The sequence below is a fragment of the Podarcis cretensis genome (assembly GCF_951804945.1).
Source record: "Podarcis cretensis genome assembly, chromosome: 1".
Classification (NCBI taxonomy): Eukaryota; Metazoa; Chordata; class Lepidosauria; order Squamata; family Lacertidae; genus Podarcis; species Podarcis cretensis.
The window spans coordinates 66,797,955-66,819,273 of NC_137170.1; positions in this window are offsets into that span (position 1 = coordinate 66,797,955).

Below are 21,319 nucleotides of genomic sequence, written 5' to 3' on the forward strand. Positions count from 1 at the left end.
CAAACTGGTTTTCAGAACCCCTGGTTAAAGCAGTCTTAGAATGGTTTTCTTGCTTTGAACAGAAGATATATTTTGTCAGCAGCTCATTTCCCCTGAGGGTTCCCTTTGAGAAAAGGTTCCAGGATGCTTCAAACTCCACCCTGAATGAGTCCTTTTGTTTATCAACTGATTTCACCTCCAGAAAAGGGCCACAGTTCAGTGGTACAGCACCTGCTTTGCCTGGAGATGGTTTCTGAAATATACTTGGAGTCGAGAGTGGATTTTATGCTCTTTATTCAACTCATAGTGGTGAGAAGGAATGGAAGTTTCCCCAGAATGTATGCCTTAGATACATTATTTACACAATGGGCCCCACGTGAATGGCTAATTCCGGGATTCTTCTTGTAGGCCAATCAGGTTGCGGATTCCCTTCCACCTGGAGCTCGATTGGGTGGCTCCTGTGGACCAATCAGACTGCTGCATTCTGTATCCTATTGTTCTAGGACCAATCAGACTGCTGCCTTTTGGATCCTATTCAACTCAGTACATAACAGTTTCAGGTTCAATCCCTGCCATATCCAGGTAGGGCCTAGAGAAAGGCCTCTGTCAAACTCTGGAGAGCTGCTGCCAAGATAATACTGAGCTACATAAACCACTGACCTGCTTCAGTGTAAGGCAGCTTCCTATAGGTTGGATGACCAGGTTACTAGGACTGCGCAAGGCAACTCTGATTCTCTTTAGAGCCCCATTCAGCAATCCAGATCCAGGATTTGAACTGACTCAGGGGCTTCATACAGTCCTAATGTTTGATTAGGGTTTAAAACTTTAATTAAACATAAGGTCAGCAGCAAGTGGTGGTGGAAAGAAGAGAAAATGCAGGCAGACAACTCACCTGCAATGCTGTCTTCTGCCCTCCCCCCAAAACACATTTAATCAGGCCTGCTTCATATCCTCTGCCCCCTCTCCTCACGGCCTAACTCTGCCCATCATTTGACAGCTCCAGATTGCTTGTGTACCTGACCCAGGGAAGTCCAGGGCCATCTGAACCTGCTCTGGAAAAAATCCTGGATCAGCCTGGGATTCGGAATTTGTCCAAACTAGATTCACAACCCTGCTCTTAGTGTCACCTGACATGCAGAAATTTCTGTGCTATACAAAAATACGAAGTAGAAAAAAAGTCAAAGTAAAGTAAGATATTTACTTTAACACAGAGAGTGGGAAGATGGAGTGAACTGCTACCGACCCAACAAAAAATTGCATCTGCACTAAGGTGGGACCTTTCAACCCACCTGCCAGTAATATCCTACCTCATACAGGTATAATTGTGGTAAGGATCAAGGTTTGATAGTAACCTTAGTATGTGGGTGCTCCTCCTTCAGAACACAACAGTATAAAAGCCATGCAAATGGAGATGAATGGAACATAAGCCACTGAGGTAATTAAAAATGTATTTTCCATCTCCTAGTAATTGAATTGTGTACAAGCTGCAAGTTAATGAGGTCATCTACCCTCGAGCACTGACAGGAAAGCAGGAATAATTATCTTTCAATTTTTTCTTATGTAGCAATTAATTTTAACCATTCGCCTACACCCCACCCTCCCACTTCTCTCATCCCAGTCAGTCAAAGTCATAGCTAAGCAGAATTGACAAGCAATTGATATGGTGGAGGCACGAAGCCGCCGAGGCGGGCAAGGTAATCAAGGGGCTGCAGCTGTTGAGGGCTAAGCGCTTCCAGGTGAATGTCGCCTGAGATTTTGCATCCTGCCACTCGGAGGACTTGGGACATACAGCGGTGGCTGACAACACATCTGGTGCCAGGTGGGCTGGGAGGGGATACTGCAAATCCAGGAAGGGAACAGAAGGATGGACAAGGATTGATGAATGGACAAGACTCTGAAACAAAACACCTTTTCAAAGGCTCGCATCCCCCTACCAACTACCCCGGGATCAAACAAGTTTAGCTGCATGGAACAATGATGCGTCCTTGACTTGGACTCCAGATGTGAGAATGCCCACTTAAATCTAAAGCCACCATCAGGAGGCTCCCTGTTCACATGGGAAGTTCATCACACAGATGGGCTCCCAGGTCACTGTCATCTCAGGGAGAGCTTCGTGCTTCCCAGGTGTAGGGATGGAGGAGAAATTGGATTCAAGTTGCATTTAAAGGTGAACCTACCTAATTCACACTTCCTGATGCAGTATGTAAACCAATGCCTAACCTTTCTTCAAAATGCACACCCCTCTGGAGAACTGCATTGTGAAATTTGGACAAGCGATGTGTACAAAAATGCTTATGCTAGGGTAAAGAGTGCACATACTAGGGGAAAGCACACACAGTGTGTACAGTAGGCAAAATTATATGCACAATGTGTCTAGTAGGAGAAATGCTGGAGAATTTACATGTGGACTTAAAAAATAAGAATCACAAACTGATATGTGGAAATGTGGAAAACTGCACTAAAGATTGGAAAAAATTCGAAGCTGGGAGACACCAAAAGTGACATATTTGCCTATCCCTAGATAGCAATTTCACCCTTGGAGGATCTACCATATGCCAAAATTGACAGATTTGCCCCTCCCTACCAACCATAGCTGTCAACTTACAGATTTGAAAATAAGGGACCAGCAGCATTGAAAATAAGGGACCAGCAGCCAAAATAAGGGACCTGCAGCCTCACCTGTTCCAGGCACTCCAGTCTTCCTGTCCTGCAGTCTGGTCAAACTCATGCTGGTAGCTTTGAGAACACTGTCCAACCAACTTTGTAACCAGAAGTTCAACTGAATAGAATCTAAATCACATGCACCACAAGGCCTATGCAGCCTTAACTTAAGATGTCTCCCCGGCCTGGCTTTGCACTGCAAAGTTTGCAGCAGCACGTGCAACAAAATGGCGTCCAGCATTCAAAAAACCCCTCAGCTTGCATTAACTAGCCACACAGAAGGCATGCAAGCTCCACCCCCCAATCGTTCTTAGACTTCTTATTGGGTGAGCAACACAGCCAAGCAACACAGTTGGAGCCTCCCTCCTCCCTGGCCGGCAGGGAGGGAGGGAGAGGAGCTGCTTCCTTTGAAATTTAAGGGACATCATTTAAGGGACATCCATCAATAAGGGACAGCAGGGGGACATGGCGCTGGAATAAGGGTCTGTCCCTTCAAATAAGGGACACTTGACAGCTATGCTACCAATGTGAACCACAATAAAACACTGGGCAATCAATGCAATCCTATGGGGCCACTTAGTTACATCAGAGATTTGCACTTCTACAATTAAGGTGGCACCTTAAGCCTATAATCTTCAGGGAATTGTATTGGGATCAAAGCTCCCAGCTGTGGTGCAGGGGAACCCCTGCTTTGATCTTGAGAGCCGTTCCAGAATGGTACAATGCTTAAGCACTAACTAGTTAGTGTATAATGCTTGACATGATTTTGGATGTCCATTGTTAGCACTTTGCATGCCTCCTTAAGGCCTACATCTACTATCAGTATAATTTTACCTTTGCTTAATGGTGTAGCTACAATATGAAGCTTTCCTTTCCCCTTTTTGTTGTCTTCAACACACAGCGTTTCAAAAAACAAATGAGATTTAAAAGTACAAGTGTTTTAATGAGCAGAACCAAAAGGTCATACTTGCCTGCTTCTATACAATCCCCAGCATTTATTTCAATACATTTAATGAGCATCCACATCTGGGACAAGAAAATAATATCAACAACACTCCCTCTGACGCTTTGTGAGTACTTTCTGAATGATTTGCAGAGCTTGCACGACACCACAAGCTATTATATCTTACTAAATTCATCATCTCAACAACAGCAGACCCACAATTCCTCTTTGCTTTTGCAGACAGGTGGGATGGGCTTCTCCAGCTATGCCCTGCAAACCCTGTTCAGAATTCCCTTAGTTCCTTAATGTAGTGGATACAATCAATCAATCAATATTTATACCCTGCCCATCTGGCGGGGTTTCCCCAGCCACTCTGGGCAGCTCCCAACAGAATATTAAACAGAATAAAACATCAAACATTAAAAACTTCCCTAAACTTACTTGTGGCAGTTCTTGAAGCATGAGAATCTGCTTCATCAAAACAGCTATAGGACAGGATGCCATTAGCCATGGCCAAATTTCTCATGGCTTGATTTGGACCTGGCTTGCTGTTTCCCAAAAGATAAATAAGTGACTAAAAAAGTACATTTTTCCTGATCCAACTAGACACCAATTTGCAAATAACAGCTTCTTGTTTAATATCAAAACTTAATATTCCTAAATAAGGACTCCTTCCTTGAAGTAAGGATCAGGTAAGCTCCCACTTATACCATCAGTACAGGAACAGAGTCTACATGCATCACCTCACCCAAACCCTTGAGACCCTCAGCCCCTTTCTCTTCCCACTTATCTAGTTGCAGAAAGTGGGAGGCATTCATGTGAGGAATCCTTCCCTCTCAGGCGTCAGGGGAAACTAACAGCAAGGAGATTGTGCTAGACACAGGAAAGGACTTGCAGGCCTAATCCTCAGTAGTGCTAGATGGTTGTTCTTGAACATGCTAAGGAGGACTACTTGCAGTAAATGGGAGTTACCGTTTCCTGCATGACCTCTACTGCAGGCTTCCTCAACCTTGGGCCTCCAGATGTTTTTAGCCTACAACTCCCCTGATCCCTAGCTAGCAGGACCAGTGGTCAGGGATGATGGGAATTGTAGTCTCAAAACATCTGGAGGCCCAAGGTTGAGGAAGCCTGCTCTATAGCGTCTAGTGAGACCTTCTTGCTGTTGATTAAACCTCCCCATTCACAAAGATAAAATTTGTTTGGCAAGAGGGTGAGATGACCGTCAGTGTTGGAAGAGAATCATATCTGAGCCAGGCTCAACTCCAGAGGAATGTGAGATCAGCTTGCAATGCAACATGGAATTCTGAATTTGAGGAGTTCATATTCCCCATTTTTCAGTTCTCCGTCACATGATGTAATGGGAGTTCCAGCATAGCAGCTGCCCACGTACTTCTCTTTTACTGCTAAACCACTAGGCAAGAGAATACACTGGCCAACAGTTAACGGAGTGGTGGGACTGCACCACTTCCCTGACCTCCCTTTGACAGAGTCACTGGAATAGAGAGGAGGGGCAATGTGGTTAGCGCTGTGCAAATGCATCAACAGAAGCTTCAGATTGGCACAGTGGAAACACACTGGTGAAGCCACTCTCACCAACACCTCTCTCCTCCCTGTCCCCGTCTCAGTATACAGCAGTGACTTGGCCAGAAGGTCAGCTGAGGAGTGCCGTTCCAATGTCCACAACTGATACCAGCATGCGGTTCCAAAGAAAGAGTCCCCCATCCAACTCAGTCCCAAACGAAAACAAATCCTTGTGTCCAGGGATCCTTTACCTTTTTCCTCAGACCTTATTTAAAAGCTCCATCTGCCTCATTTCCCACATGTTCAACACAAAGGGCTTTAGAATGGGGAGGCCATTTAGAAAACTCATCATCCTCTCCTAGCTTTGCACAAGGCTTTTGCTTAGAAGCCATAGACTACAAGGCCCTGTGAATGGATGTGGGGAAAGGGTATTCTTTGGGGGCAGGCTCTTTTTGCCTCCTCCTTGGTCACTTACCACTCTGAATTATTTGCTGGAGAGCATTTGCCTCAGCCCAGGTGCCACAAAGCACAAGGCTCGACGCTCCCTTACAATAGGACGATAACCAGGGACAATTATTTAACAGGAGCGCGGTCCTGACAAGCACCAGTAGTACGATCTCAAAGATACTTTAGCACAGATAATCACATCCATTAAAGTATTGTTCATCACTACTAATTAACTGCTTTTAACATACCATGTATTCAAGAGCATGGTAGAAAGACATATGTTGTACTACAAAGACAAAAATCATTCAGTGAGTAAGGGAACTGCTGTCAGTCAATCCTACACATAGTTTAGCAAGCTCACCCCCTGTAATGGCAGATTAAACCTGGCAGATTTGATGAGGCATGATCAGCTCTAGGTATTTCTATTTTCAACAGCAGGAGTCCCCCCCCCCAATGCTACGGCATGTTCTCCTTCATATCTAGCTCAGAAACCACACACGCACACCCTCTGCCAGTTCACCCAGCTCTTAGCAGAGGAGTAAGAACATCTGAGGCAATTGAGTTGTATATTCCATTTCAAATTATCCAGCTTAATGTAGAACGGAGGGGGCAGGAGCAGAAAGACACTCAGGTCTGAATGGAGTCTATGCTGTGACACAGTTGGACGAGTGAAACTAACACATAGCTGCCATTTTCTATAAGAGCTGTTTGACAGTGTAACAGACTAGTTCAGAAGGTGGTGGATTCTCCTTCATTGGAGGTTGTTAAACAGAGGATGGATGGCCGTCTGTCAGATTTTTTATTTTTATTTTTTGCTGTGGTTCCTGCTTTGCAGGAGGTTGGACTAGATCAGGCATCCCCAAACTCAGCCCTCCAGATGTTTTGGGACTACAATTCCCATCATCCCTGACCACTGGTCCTGTTAGCTAGGGATCATGGGAGTTGTAGGCCAAAAGCATCTGGAGGGCAGTTTGGGGATGCCTGGACGAGATGATCCTTTGGAGCCCTTTCAACTCTACAATTCTATGATCAATGCCACATCTCAATTTGGCCTTAGGTCATAAACCAGGTTGCTAGCTTTACCAAACCTTTATTTTATTTATTGATTCAAGTGTTTACATGTTGCCCTTTCACATAAAATATAAAGGTGGTGAACAGCAAAATATCATAAAACAATACAAAATAATCACTTAAAAGACTGGCTCATCTAAAAAGAAAATAGGCTATACAGGCATGTTGGCATAAAAATCATTAGCAAATACTAAAATTAGATGCATTCCTTGGCTAGGAATTTTCATTTCTGTCTTTATTTAGAGTTGTGACTTCTTGCAACAGAATTGTAACTTCATCCCTAAAACGATTGCCCATTACGGCCCAATATCTCATGAGCAGCAAAGTAAAAGACTCAACAGGGAATGGCTATGAGGGAGGTATCTTACCCCTGCTAAATCCCAGGATGAAAAATAAACATTGGTAGTGAGTTTGTTTCTAAAAATGTGCACTATAGTACATTACAAAACAACTTGTTATATGTGTTCATGAAATATTCCAGATGCTCATTTACGCAGCTGTTTGTCAGTCATCCATTTAATTTTGCGTTTCCACATCCTAATATGCCTTTAGCACTCTGCAACAAAGTTGCACAGGTGTGCCGTGCCCTGTTATTGTACAAAAGTACGGGATAACGAATAACATGTTCTGCAACAATTCAGAAGGTCAAGAAATAATTTGATCATTTCTGTAACATGTATCTCTCTCTCTCTCTCTCTCTCTCTCTCTCTCTCTCTCTCACACACACACACACACACACACACACACACACACACAGTGTACATGTTTAAAGAAACATAAAAGTAGTAATTCTATACATATGGTATATCCCTTTGTTCAATGAACAGAAGTGAGTGCTTTTGCTCCAGTAGATGCCCCACCAATGAAAGAGGGTGGCAATTTGCATGGATTCACCTCTGCATCCTCTTCCATCCACCAGATATTTGCATTGGGAGAATCCTCCAGACCTGTAAATAAGGTGCGCAAAACTGCATTAGGGAGGGGTAGCCAATGCCAACAAAGACAGAATCAGGATTCAAGATGACCTTAACAGATTGGAGAACTGGGCCAAAGCTATCAAAATGAATTTCGATAGGAACAAATGTAAGATTCTGCATTTAGGCAGGAATAACCAACTGCACAAATAGAAGATGGGGAATTACAAGCTTAACATGAATCAACAGCGTGATGCAGCAGCAAAGAAAGCTAATGTTATTCTAAAGGTAAAGGTAAGGGGAGCCCTGACCGTTTGGTCCAGTTGTGGACGACTCTAGGGGTGGGGTGCTCATCTCGCTTTACTGGCTGAGGGAGCCGGCTGATAGCTTCCAGGTCATGTGGCAAGCTGCGCAGAGCAGAACCAGAGCAGCGCATGGAAACACTGTTTACCTTCTCACTGGAGCGGTACCTATTTATCTATTTGCACTGTGTGCTTTCAAACTGCTAAGTTGGCAGGAGCTCACCCCGTTGTGGGGGTTTGAACCACCGACCTTCTGATTGGCAAGCCCTAGGATCTGTGGTTTAGTGTCCTGATAAAGGAAAGTAATAGTCCCACTCAATTCTGCCTTGATCAGACCACACCTGGAGTACTGTGCCCAATTCTGGGCACCACAATTTAGGAAGGATATTGAAAAGCTGGAATGTGTGCAGAGGAGGGCAATCAAGATGATCAAGGGTCTGGAAACTGAGCCTTATCAGGAATGGTTGAGAGAGTTGGTTATGTTTAGCTTGGAGAAGAGGAGACAAAGGAGACATCATAGCCATTTTGAAATATCTAAAGGGATGTCACATAGAGGATGGAGCCAGCTTGTTTTCTCCTGCTCTGGAAGATAGGACCCAAACAAATACATTCAAGTTACAAGAGAGGGGAGTCCACCTAAACATCAGGAATAACTTTCTGACAGTAAGAGCTGCTTGACCGTGGAAGGTGTTAGACCAGGCTTCCTCAACATCAGCCCTCCAGATGTTTTTGGCCTACAACTCCCATGATCCCTAGCTAGCAGGCCCAGTGGTCAGGGATGCTGAAAATTGTAGTCTCAAAACATCTGGAGGGCTGAGGTTGAGGAAGCCTGTGTTAGACTATCCTCCCTTGGAAGTTTTTAAGCAGAGGTTGGGTGGCCATCTGTCTTTTATGATCTAACTAATTCCTGCACTGCAGGCAGTTGTATTAGATGACCCTTGGGGTCCCTTCCAAATCTACAATTCTATTATTCTATCTGTCCATTAGTGGAGGCCTCTATTAAATCAAAGATTAGTAAAAAGGACTATTTCTGTTTATATAATGATGCAGTTGGACACAACCCTGACCTAGCAGTAACTCTTATTGCGTGGACAGGCGGAGTCCCCAGATCCCGAGTGGTCCCCCCCGTCATGTGGAATAACGACTCTAGACAACGCGCTATGGGATTAAATTGGCCACAACTTTATTAAATTTCAAATGTGGGTAGACCTTGGCTCAGGCATTGGGCGTTCTCCCTCCCTAGTCCCCAGCCGGGGACCTAGGGAGCATCAGGGTTATCCAGTGTGTGTGGGGGGGATGGGCCGGCTCTGGGGAACATATGTTCAAGCAGAGATAGCCGCCCCCGTTACGCCGCCGCAGGGGAGAGCAATGACGACCTTTCGGCGTACGGCCAAAGCCTCCCTTCAAAAACCCCTTTAACGGGGAACCCTGGTATCGCCGCCGCAAAGAGGAAGATGGACTAAAGGATTCCGCCCAAGGCCTGATACCGCCAAAGTTGTGACGTTTTGCTACGGGAAAGGCGAAACCTGCCAATGCAGGGAAATTCCTTTCCGGCCCTTTAACAGCGACCTTATCGTAGCAGCGCCCGCATACCTGTGGAGACAGGTTAACCTGCAAAACCTATGAAGAAAAGATAACCTGCAAAAGAAGGCATTAACTGAGGGTGGGTAGGGTGGGAGAAGCTCTGGAGCCAAGTGAGGATTAACAATTAAGATCCACCCTCTATTGTGTGGGCAGGTAATCCCTCCCCTTACCTGGCCTGGTTTCCCTGGCAACGCTTCCCCCAGGTGGGATTGGACAACTCACTGGGGTAGGCGGGGACCTCCAGGTATCCCACCTGAGGGAAGGCAAAGCCTATGCTGATGGGGCCACTCCAGATCCAGGGCTGCACGCGTCCCCGCAAAGGGCGCCCCCCGTTTTCAGCGGGGAGCGGTCATTGTATTGACTAGGATGTACTTCTGAGAAGACATGGATAGGCACTGTAAGTGTGTGCAAGCTTCAGTTCATACACAATTTGGTGCTTTGGAAATTGGCTCAATTTGGATCAGATTGCTTTGGGAGCAGGTTTCTAGAGAAGAACCCTGATCTTGAAAACCCAAAGCATTTTGCCTTCCCATTAACTATAAAGGATAAATAAAGGGCTGTAACTTCCCTGCCCCATTTTGGACAAAATCTGCAGGTATAATAGCCCTTTCTGAATGGACTGAGCCTTTCAAATTATAGACAGATGGATAAAGTTTGTGCTGGACACCTTTGGCACCACCCCAATCAATGCAGTATGTCTGACTTCCGCATTATTCACTATCTGGAATAATTTTAGTAAGAATAATAAATTTATTATTTAAAGCCCGTCCATCTGGCTGGGTTTCCCTAGCCACTCCTGTTAAGAAGGATTCACCTGTGTCCACACACACTTACACACCACACACAATTTGTATGGAAATGTCACAGAAGTGCTTCCAGGCAAGAAGCCTGCCAAATTTCAGAAGAGTAGATACAGGAGGGTTAAAAGTTGATTTCTGCAGAATGAAAAAGGGGATCACTTTGTTCCATGGTAGTTTTCTGAGCATATGTCCTTCTCCAGAAATGTGTTATGTGAATCCCAATCTCTAAGCAAGCAACGGTCACTGGGGGTTGCTAGCTTTTCCCCTGACATAAGGTTTATTTGTACATATATGCAGGCTGAGCATAAAATGAAAGGTTCACAGTATGAACACTCTCACAGCCCCTGCTCCCCCATTAGGTTTCTGGCATTGCCATAGCACTGGAACCAGCAAACAGAGAATTGATGCTATTCATCTCTAGTCCCAAGACTGACTGTTTTATTGGGGGGGGGGGTTCTAGACACACCCCTCAATGACTCCACCTCCAGACAGAAGAGAGGGGCGAAGACATGCCTGCTTCAGTTCTTTTTTTTTATAATAATTTTTATTAGCAGGCCAATCACATCACATTATCCAAATCATATTAATTCCAAATTATACAGCCAAATTTTATATTTTGTTGGGGGTACCCATACATCAAGCGCCGAACGAGTCCAAACATCATTTATATTGCTGCTTTAATTAAACAGTTCTATCCAGTTCAATCCAGATAGCCCTTTATTACTTTCTTCATCTTCTTGTTGTTATCATATATTCCTTTCTTTGCGATCTCTGATAATCTTCACAAGCAGATTAGAGACAGGCATCCTCTGTGTGGGTTTTGTACTCTCCAAAGATCATATCGCTCAGGGACAGCCGCCATTCCACGCTTCCATAAAAAAATAATCTTCGGTCTGTCCTTTAATTTTCCAGGCTTGCCAAGTATATCAGGAGGGCTATGTCAGGTTAAGATCACATTCCAACCATCCTTCTCATTCCAATGGTCCTGATTCTCCTCCCCCTGTCTTTCTTTCTCAGGAACCAGCGTCAGGAAGAGCCAACCTCATAGAGGGCTCGTGCCAAGTGACCGGCACCCCTTTCTCTCGAATCCAGGGGTGCATTGTGGACGCCGCTGGCAAGGCAGCCCCCCCCCATCTCCTTGGGGGGGTAGGAAGACTGCATACTTCCCATAGCAGCCTCTTAATTACCTCGTATGGGTCGGAGAGATGTTATTGTCAGCCATCTTCCAATGCGCCACCTGATGGCCCCCCCGACATGCCTGCTTCAGTTCATCTTCCCAAATTGTCTCCGTATATTTAATTTCTTTACAACACTTTGGCCCAAGTTTACCTAACAAAGCATCTATTTAACAGACCTTAGCAAAGAAACTGATTTGATCATTCCAGCAGTCCTCTTTCCCTGCACATTCAAATATTACAGCTAAAAAACCACAGGACTGAAGGGGACCCCAAGAATACATTTATTCTAACCCCAGACTTATTACGGTCTTAATGACTCATAAGGCAATTGCATTGACCAGTTTATATCTAAATCAGTTGTAGGACGCCACCATTAGCCCCGTGCCACGAACAGCCTCCTGACCCGTTTTCCTCAGGACAAACATGCAGGATTTTAAATTGCTTACTTTCAATAAAAATGCAAAAAGGGAAATTAGAACAAATCTTTCCTGGATGTTTTCTACCCTCCCTCCTTCACTTTTATGTGGCAGAGACCAACCAGCAATAATCAACCAGGGCCATTTAGTTATAGTCTCGTCTTGCTGTGACTAATAGGATGATTGGTTGTATAGCTTCTTTATGGTTGTTCATTATATCACCCTTACATAAAGTAATTTAATTTCAGTGGGATAATTAGGGCATTTCTAATCTAACTGATAGTCTGAATGAAATTAGATTCTCAGAGGGAGATTGTGTATCGGGAGACTGGTGACCTTTGGCCCCAATTTTCACACAATGTATTAAACTGACAGCCCAACTCCAAAGCTCTGCTCTACTGTATCTTTGCAACTTGTGCTGATCCTGGTGCTACTGGAAGGAACCTTAAACAAGCTCCTGGATCCCAGTAGATTCCAATTGAATAGGAGGTTGATGGTGTAAAGGAAACATGCACATTTCAGATTAATTAAATGGACATTCCAGCAAAGACATAATCTGAGCTATTCCTGCCCCATGGCTCTGCTCTGGAATATCTGAAGTAATAGCAAAGAAAGAAAAAGTCATTGAGCATGCGCAGAATACCCCATCCTCCACAGGCACTTAGTGTGTGAGGAGGGATATAGACCGCGCCTGCTGTCCACACCCTCAAACCCATATATGTTCAGCAGAGCAGGTGAAACATGTCCCTACACACCTACAGATCACAAAATATTGAGTCACTTAACTTTGCTGACTATGCTAGGCTTTCGTTGGTGTTCAGCCAAAGGATCTATAAGTGCTCAGCATTGTCTCCTTGGAGCCATCAAGACTATGGGTGCTGATCTGGAAACTTGGCTAGAATTCCTCAAGTACTACAGGGTTTTCTTCTGGGGTGATGAGCTTCTGGTTGAGGTTGACCTTCAGGTACATACTGAAGCAGCCGGGGATTTTGCCTTTGAGGTATTCTATAGAGAATAGGTCAACACACTCAAGTTTGGTCACCTAAATGAAAGTTTAGGTTGGTTCCAAAGCCTCTGAGATAACCAGATAAGTATACTGAGCAGACAGTTAATTGACTGCATTGACTCTGAGAAAGGTGAACAAGGACTTTGGTGTCTGGCGTATCTTCCTTCATCAGACACTTGCTGCCACTCAGGCACAGGTTAACATGTGATTAGTGAGGGGTTAAATTTTGATAATGGTGCATCAACACAGCCCAGAGAGAAAGAGATAAAAAATGAAGACCAACTTATTTCTGGAGTGTAGTCTCCTAGTTGCTGAGGGTAGTATTCAACTACCATAGTCGCACTAATTCAAGGATTAGCACTGGTGTAATTGGATTTCCCTCCTTTCCTCCTCCAGTACTGCTCCATATTGGCTGCAAATCTCTGAAAAGTTGGGGGAGCAGATTTAGGGGATGCGCAAGGAGAGAAGGGGGAAGAACATTCCGTTGCACAAGTTGAAGCCCTTACTCTGACAGGACATTTTGCTTAGCTTTATGTTGAATATAATGTATTCTGAGGCCAAGGTGGAAAGTCCCCCTTCTCACAGAAAGGAGCCACAGTGCTGCCCTAAGTTATGTGAAAGCTTTCCTTTCACTGATGGAAAGAGCCACTGACAACTCTGGAGAAGCTAAAAATTCAAATCCAGTTGAAGATGCCCTAGATTAGACTGCAGCAAACTTATATAAGGAGCCAGCTGAGGAAGGTTTGTTGGAGTCCTCTGGGTCTCTTCCCTGCACGGAACAGAGAATGATCCTTGGCACATTAAATGCTCTGCAACAAAAATTATTAGATAAAAGCAATCTTCTTTAAACCTGGCAACCACCACCAAAAAAAGCTCTCTCAGAGAACTCTGCAGAGAATGCCCTCTTGTCAGTGCCATTTATGAGGCAAGTAAACCAAACTATGGCTGAGGTAGAGACCAAAAAAAAAAAAAAAAAGCAGCTGAGTTTTGAGCTTGGAAAACTAACAGTATCTACGGGATCCTCTCTCTGGAGAAATGTGAGAGCAGTGGAGTTGCTTATTTGAATCATTTAAACATCCTGCCTACACCTATACTCAGCCTGTATATTTGTAAATAAACTCAAACACTACACAAGTCCCCAATGATCTCTTTCTCCAATGGAAACCAAACCCAGGTAAGTGGTGGACCTCTTAAATGGAACACACCTAACAGTGGTTGTCCTGAACCCTTGGCCTACCTGGCAGCAAGTCAGTGTGCCATGTCCAAAGCTCAAAATCCAAGGGTCAATCCACACAAGAGAAATCCAAAGTTCAGGAAATGAGGTTCAGGGTTAATCTAAGTTACCAAGCCTGAAGTCCAGCAGTCAGAGTACAAACCCAAAGCACAGTCCTGTGAAGATCCAGGAGCACCCATGTCAAGGTCCCTCAACAATTGGCAGTTGAGCAGACACAGCACCTCAGCTTTACTGCTCTTTTATATTTTGCCTGTTGATTGCAGCCTCTGGGCTTGATGAGGCATGTGACCCTCACCTGCTCTGAGCCTACTCCAGCTGAGGAATCACACATCTCCTCCCAAAGCTAGTGGGCCCCACCTGGTCAGCAAGGGAGCTGGGCTGTGGGCCCTTGCCTGCCTCAACCTCCTGGAGCACCACTCCCGTTGCTCCCTAAGCCTCCGAACCCACCATGTTTGTGGAGACAGGGGCCCCTCTGGCTCTGGTGATGGGTCCTGCTGCTCTGATACCTGTGCCCTGACCCCCATCCCTTTGTCATCCTCCATCACCCTGTGAGTACCTTCCCCACCCCCAGCTTTCCCTGGTGTGTCCCAGTCCCACCTACACCCCTCACTGAGATCCTCTTCCTCCTCCCTATAGGCCTATCAGTTCATGACAGTTGTTAATTAAATAATTTGTGTCTTGTCTCTTCATAGTCTTTCTCAGTTTCCATGAAAGGGAGCTTCAAAGTACAATGGACAGTTTTATTGGCCAGTGAGGTGTAGTGGCTAAAGTGTTGAATGAGAGACCCAGGTTCAAATTGTCACAACACTAAAAAAGCTTACTTGAGTCAGTCATATCACAACCTAAGGTACCTCACATGGTTGTGAGGATAACATGAAAGCGGGAGAACCACATGTCACCTGGAGCTCCTTTAAAGAACATTGAAATATATATGCACCAAATAAATAAATAATATTTCATAGTTATATTCATTGTTCTATCAAAACCACATGCCTACAGTTGCACTATTGTTTATTGTCATATATCCAGGATGAGTGTGAAAAACTGTTGTCTATTCTCTTTCTGAAACGTCTTTAGGAAAATGTTGGCATGCCGATATTTTAACTTGGCTAAATGCAATGTCTCCCTTCAAAAATACTTCATTAGACTTGCTTTTCAGATCTTTTATCGTTTTTATAGCTCTGTTTTCAAAATCCTTGTTGAACACAGATTCTTGACATTTTAATTGCAAACAATATCTTTTCTGTTTTGTTCATCTCTCTGCAGCACACGTAGTTGGATAGTTGTATTTCAAGAGATTAGCATTGTTATGCTGCATGGAAGTCAGGTAACAAATCAAAGCAAACTTCAAATGCTAGGAAAGTTACCAGCAATGTAGAGTTTGATTGCCAGCTTACAATTGTCTAATCACCCATTGGTGATGGTCTATTCCACTGTTAGATTAAAAGCACAGTCCTGTGCTCTCCCAACACCTGCAAGAATGGCACAGGACCACACATTTAAGTACTATCAATGGTAAATAAACAGTAAGCATAAAATTGGTGAGGAGGAACAATACTGAGATGGCACCAGGGACAATGCAGGGGGGTGGGACCTGCATACACTCAAATGTTCAGGCCCCGATGACTGAAACTGCTGAATTGGTACTTATCCCGAGATTGACTCTATCCACTTAGGCATGAATAAAGAAAATGGCTTCCTGTACCATTGCAGGTGTTAATTAGCAATGCTAGGAGGATAGTTTCATCACCATTTACTGCCATTGCAAATGGACATTTAGGCGATTTGTCACAGACTGTACCTTTTGCATTTCATTGTCATCTGACTCTGCAATTTACATTCCCCACCCCCCCACCCCCTGCCCAGGACAACTGAAGATAGCACTTCTGATGAAATGGACTCTAGTTCATGAAACCACATGCCATAATAAATACAGTGGTACCTCGGGTTACAAACGCTTCAGGTTACAGACTCCACTAACCCAGAAATAGTACCTCGGGTTAAGAACTTTGCTTCAGAGTGAGAATAGAAATTGTGTGGTGGTGGCATGGCAGCAGTGGGAGGCGCCATTAGCTAAAGTGGTACCTCAGATTAAGAACAGTTTCAGGTTAAGAACGGACCTCTAGAATGAGTTCCTAACCCAAGGTACCACTGTAAAGGCTAGAAGATTCTTCATTGCTTGGGGATAAACGATGAAGGGTTCAGACACCTCACATGGTTCCAAATATCCTAAGACATGCCAGTAAATGTTTAACATTTGCCAAACTGCTAATATTCATCATGAAATATCTATCATTAAATGCTTACCTCCTTTATTCTTTCTGCACACCACAGTAAGATACTGAGCATGAGAGATGAGTAGAATGACTTGCCCAAGGTTGCCCAGTGATTCTATGATTGGATCAAATTTTGTTGTTATTGTTTAGTTGTTTAGTCGTGTCTGACTCTTCGTGACCCCATGGACCAGAGCACGCCAGGCACTCCTGTCTTCCACTGCCTCCCGCAGTTTGGTCAAACTCGTGCTGGTAGCTTCGAGAACCCTATCCAACCATCTCGTCCTCTGTCGTCCCCTTCTCTTTGTGCCCTCCATCTTTCCCAACATCAGGGTCTTTTCCAGGGAGTCTTCTCTTCTCATGAGGTAGCCAAAGTATTGGAGCCTCAGCTTCAAGATCTGTCCTTCCAGTGAGCACTCAGGGCTGATTACCTTAAGAATGGATAGGTTTGATCTTCTTGCAGTCCATGGGACTCTCAAGAGTCTCCTCCAGCACCATAATTGGATCAAATTTAGCCTGAGGATTTATCCAGTCATGAAACTAGCCAGTGAAAGCATCCCTCTAGGAGAGCTGGGGGGCGGGCAATCACATCTGATCTCAGATAGCACATGAGTAGACAAATCTTAAAAAAAACCTGGACATAAATTTTCATGGCCCTCTAGCAGTTATGGTGGCTCATTCACCAGAAGTAATGTATTTAGTGTTTACTCTGGAAGTGTATACTCGATTCTGACCAAACTAAGCTTCCTGATGTATATTTTTATAAGAATTTTAAAAAGTGTAGAACAGCTGGTGGGAAAGTGTTTTGTAAGGCAGTCTAGAGAACCGCACTTCTTGCCATGCCCTCTTTTAAAGACTCTGGTCACATCGACTTTTACATGCCCACTCCCCAGAGGGTTAACCATGGGTCAAGAAAGGTCAGCCACTCCATGCTAATGGCTATCAAAGCATCCTATAGCAATGAATTACACAAACTAATTACATATTGCTGCATTCAGTCCTACTATCTATCAACTGGAGGGGACTTGATTTAGCAGAATAGCATTAACTGACTTCATTACCTCATGTCAAGGAAGAGTTATGTTGTATTGGTGCAGCAATTCCCTTATGTGCTTTGTAAAAGTTTATTGTCTTTTTGGAAGAAAATGTCTGCATATAAAAGGTGGCATGCCAGAGACATGGAAGGTGCCAGCCCAAAGAAAAGTAAGACAGGGAAGTCAATATGAATGCTTTTTTTTTTTTTTTTTACTTCCATTGGAAAATCTGTGTCTTTTCCTTTCCTTTGTTTTGTAAAGTGTTATGTCCACTCTGACCAAATGGGGATAAACCCCACTGCCTATTATCACATGGCCTCACTTCCATTTTAAGGATGCCCCTGGAAGGCAATCTCTCAGAATGCCAATTTTCTCTGGGAAAGGTGAATTAAGCGAAGGTGTAGTGAACCAAGACAAAAACCATCCCTAAGCTTCTGGAATGACACCTTGCAGCTATACAAAGTGATGTCAGTGCCAGATAGATAGACAGATAGATAGATAGAGATAGAGATATAGATATATGCCTTCTTCTTGTTTCATTTCTGAATCGGGTCACCCAATGCATTCCCACTGCTTGGCTTTTTAACAGCCCTGACTGAGGATTCTCCATGCCTGAAACATTGGACAACAGTCACACTTCAGGCACTTAGCCAACAACATCCATCAAGCAGCCATTCAGGTCAGGAACTGTGCCCAAACTGTACTCACCGAACTCTTTTTGCAACCTCAGTTTGTACTCAGTAGCAATGGCAGTACTCTGCTATGTAGCTTCTCCTCCCTGTGTTCTAGGAAAACTCTGCTTCTTTAAGAAAGACTCCAGAAACAAAGAGTGTGCTCAGCCCTTCAAAGATTGCAGATAGGGTTAGTAAGAACACCCACTTTCCATGCCCTGCCAGGGTTATCCACATTCTTCACCTAGTGCAACTAGTGTCTCTCTGGCCGTGCTTTTTTGTGATGGTCCATACCAGTAACCTCACCTCTTTTTTTGCTCTCCCCTGTTGCTCATTGGAAATAGGTTCATCCATTCTTTACCCCCCTACTTAGATTTTACCAAGTAACTGCCAGTCCATTCTGAATACTAATAGTTAATTGCTTCTTTTACCATTGTAATAATCAGAAAAAGTTAGAATGCCCTTCATTCAAGATTTATGACATTTAATGGCCTGGAATTGGGATATCTACAGTAATCAAAATAGTGAAGAAGTTTGGCTTGGCCTTCAACACCACCAAAACTTATATCCAAGACCAAACTGAGAGACAGTGATGTTTTTTCCATAGCTCTGTTGGTGGGGAGAGGCAGGGGAGAAATGAATCTGATCTCATTCTGCTTTTGATTGGGTTTATCTTATTCTTGTGCTGTGCTATTTTCTGTGCTCCAGTTTCTCAAAAGTTTTCTTCTTCTGTGAAAGAAGCTTTCGTTTTTCTTCATTCTCAGTGGATGGTGGGTTTTGAACTTAGCTTATCATTGCACAGTGGCCAAGACTGGTGTGTTTTCTTTCCAGGGATACGTTTTTTCCAGCCCTCTGCAGCCTCCTTTACTGCCTGTGGCTCCTGATGTGAAGAAGTCTGGTGGAAAGTATTATCTCATGATGGGCTCCCTTGGACTTTTATTAAAGTTCAGGCACCCAGGAAGGCTGCAGTGCAGACCATTGGTGAGATGATTTATAAAATGAAAAGCCCCTTGCTAAAGAGTTATCTTTTATTGCAAGAAATGAAACTTACAGAAGTTTAAAGTAGGTGCTATAAAAAAACTTGCACCCATCCATAAGAATTTTCCTCAGAATTTCTCTCCTCTTTGATACATTTTATTTTTATTTCATTTCTTAATTAAATTTTAATAAACGTCTATACTCATCTATACTCATAGATCTCAGAGCGGTTCACAACAAAAATCACAATATAAAAAACAGAAAATACATAATAAAAATAAAAACAATAATTTTTGGATTGATGGATGAAGAATGGACAGGACAAATGTCCATCTAATTGTCTGTCTAATACCTTCCATCTAATGAGGGGCAAGCAGATATATCCCAATCTTCTGTTCATTGAGGTGAAGTAAAATTAAAAATAAAGGGTATCTTAAATGGCAACCATATGTACACATGCCTGGGAGCAAGCTCCATTGGACACGGTGGGACTTATTTTTGAGTTAAACATGCTTAGAATCATGAAGTTCTGTATTGGTTTGTAATATGCTTGTAAAAACACTCCCATCACCCAAAATGCAGGGACCTACATATCAAACAGCAGTCATGTTTGCTTTTGCTGAAGGAGTTTACTGTACTGATATATGCAAGTGTAGTGCTACTCTTAAAGACAACTCCAGGCTTATGTGTGTTTACACTAATACCTAATTTGCAATCCAAAAGGCAAGCGAGGTGGGGAAAATTCTGTATAATCCAGCTCCATATCTGCCATGTTTTTCCATCAGGGAGGTTTGAGGCCAACCAGGACTCATGATAAGTTTTTTAATCTAGATAAACAGGCCTAAGATATCTGACAGCTGTTTCATGCTCTTCATCATCATCTGAAACAATCAGTACACATTAGAGAGTACTTTTCCCTTTACAAAGGTGATAATTAGATAACAAGCTGAGATTAAAGTAATTACAGTTAGACAGCTGGCAAGGCAGCACAGTCATGTTGAAATACTGTTGATGCTTCAGCATCTGGTTCTAACAACAGCACAGGCTAAAAGATTTTACATTAATTATATCACATAATTTAATATAAACATATTTAATTACAATTGATGGGTGATAAACTGTTCAAGAATGACTTAACCCCTTACAGATGTCAAAATGATGGGAGCGGCGTGTTGTTCTTTCCACTTGAGGTGCAACGCTGGAGTCTGAGAGAGAGGTTAGGAGATTCTCACCACTATAAAGCATTCAGAGGCAGCAACATAGAGAGAGAAAGATGGCTTAGGTTTTGTTCCATAACACACTGGAAGCTTCTGCTTGCACTATAGAAGCGTATGTTCAGAACGAAGGAGGTTGCCATAATAAAAGTCTCTCTTTTTATTTATTTTTCTTATTTTTCTGCCCTCATCTAACACTTCCTAGAATCAATATGTATTCCTCAGTCCATTCCCCACATATTTCCTCTCTTAATTTCTGGCAATGGCATTTATTTTAGGCACTCATATATGCTTTCCCCCTTAGAAAAATAGGTGTTAGCACTCACCATGAAGTCACACTTTTTAACAACAATGAAAAGAGGTACCGGTACTGAGTACCCTTGAGTACCCCAGGGGGGAAAGCACTGGTCACAGGCAACAGGTTCCTCAAACTCAGATTCCTTCCTGTTCCTCTCAGTGTTTTCTAAAGTACCTCTTTGCCCACACCAGAGGAGTAAGTTGAACAGACAGACTCCCACACATATAGCCATCTGAAATACTACAATTATATGTATTTTCCCTATCTACCCATTGCATATTTCAGTCATGTGTCACAAAATTAATCAGGTGAAATATGATAAATATATACAGCTAACAATTAAAAAGTCTCTGTATTCAGAGTGAGCATTTTTGTAAAAATCTTTAACTTATTTTCTTTATTTCTCTGATGTTTGACATCATCTTAAAAATAACTGATAATATTTTCCAAAATTTAATTCACAGACTGGGCTTAAATGGGCAACTTACTGTTTTGTGGGTGTTTTTTTAAAAAAGATTTGCAGGCAGCTTAGAGTTAACATCTTCCTCTGAACATCAGGTTCATTAGTACTAACAGACATGTACTCCATCTGGGACCAATATTTTGGTAGCAAATTGTGTTGTCTAGCATAAAATGACATTGTTGTAAACATTTGTATTGCAGTTCGTTTACCGTGAATCATCAGATGGGATGTTGGTGCATATAGTATATTCTTCCCTACTGTTATCGCCACAGTTTTTCATTTACTGGCTATTGTATAAGCCAGACTTCACTAATCTAGTGCTCTCCAGATGC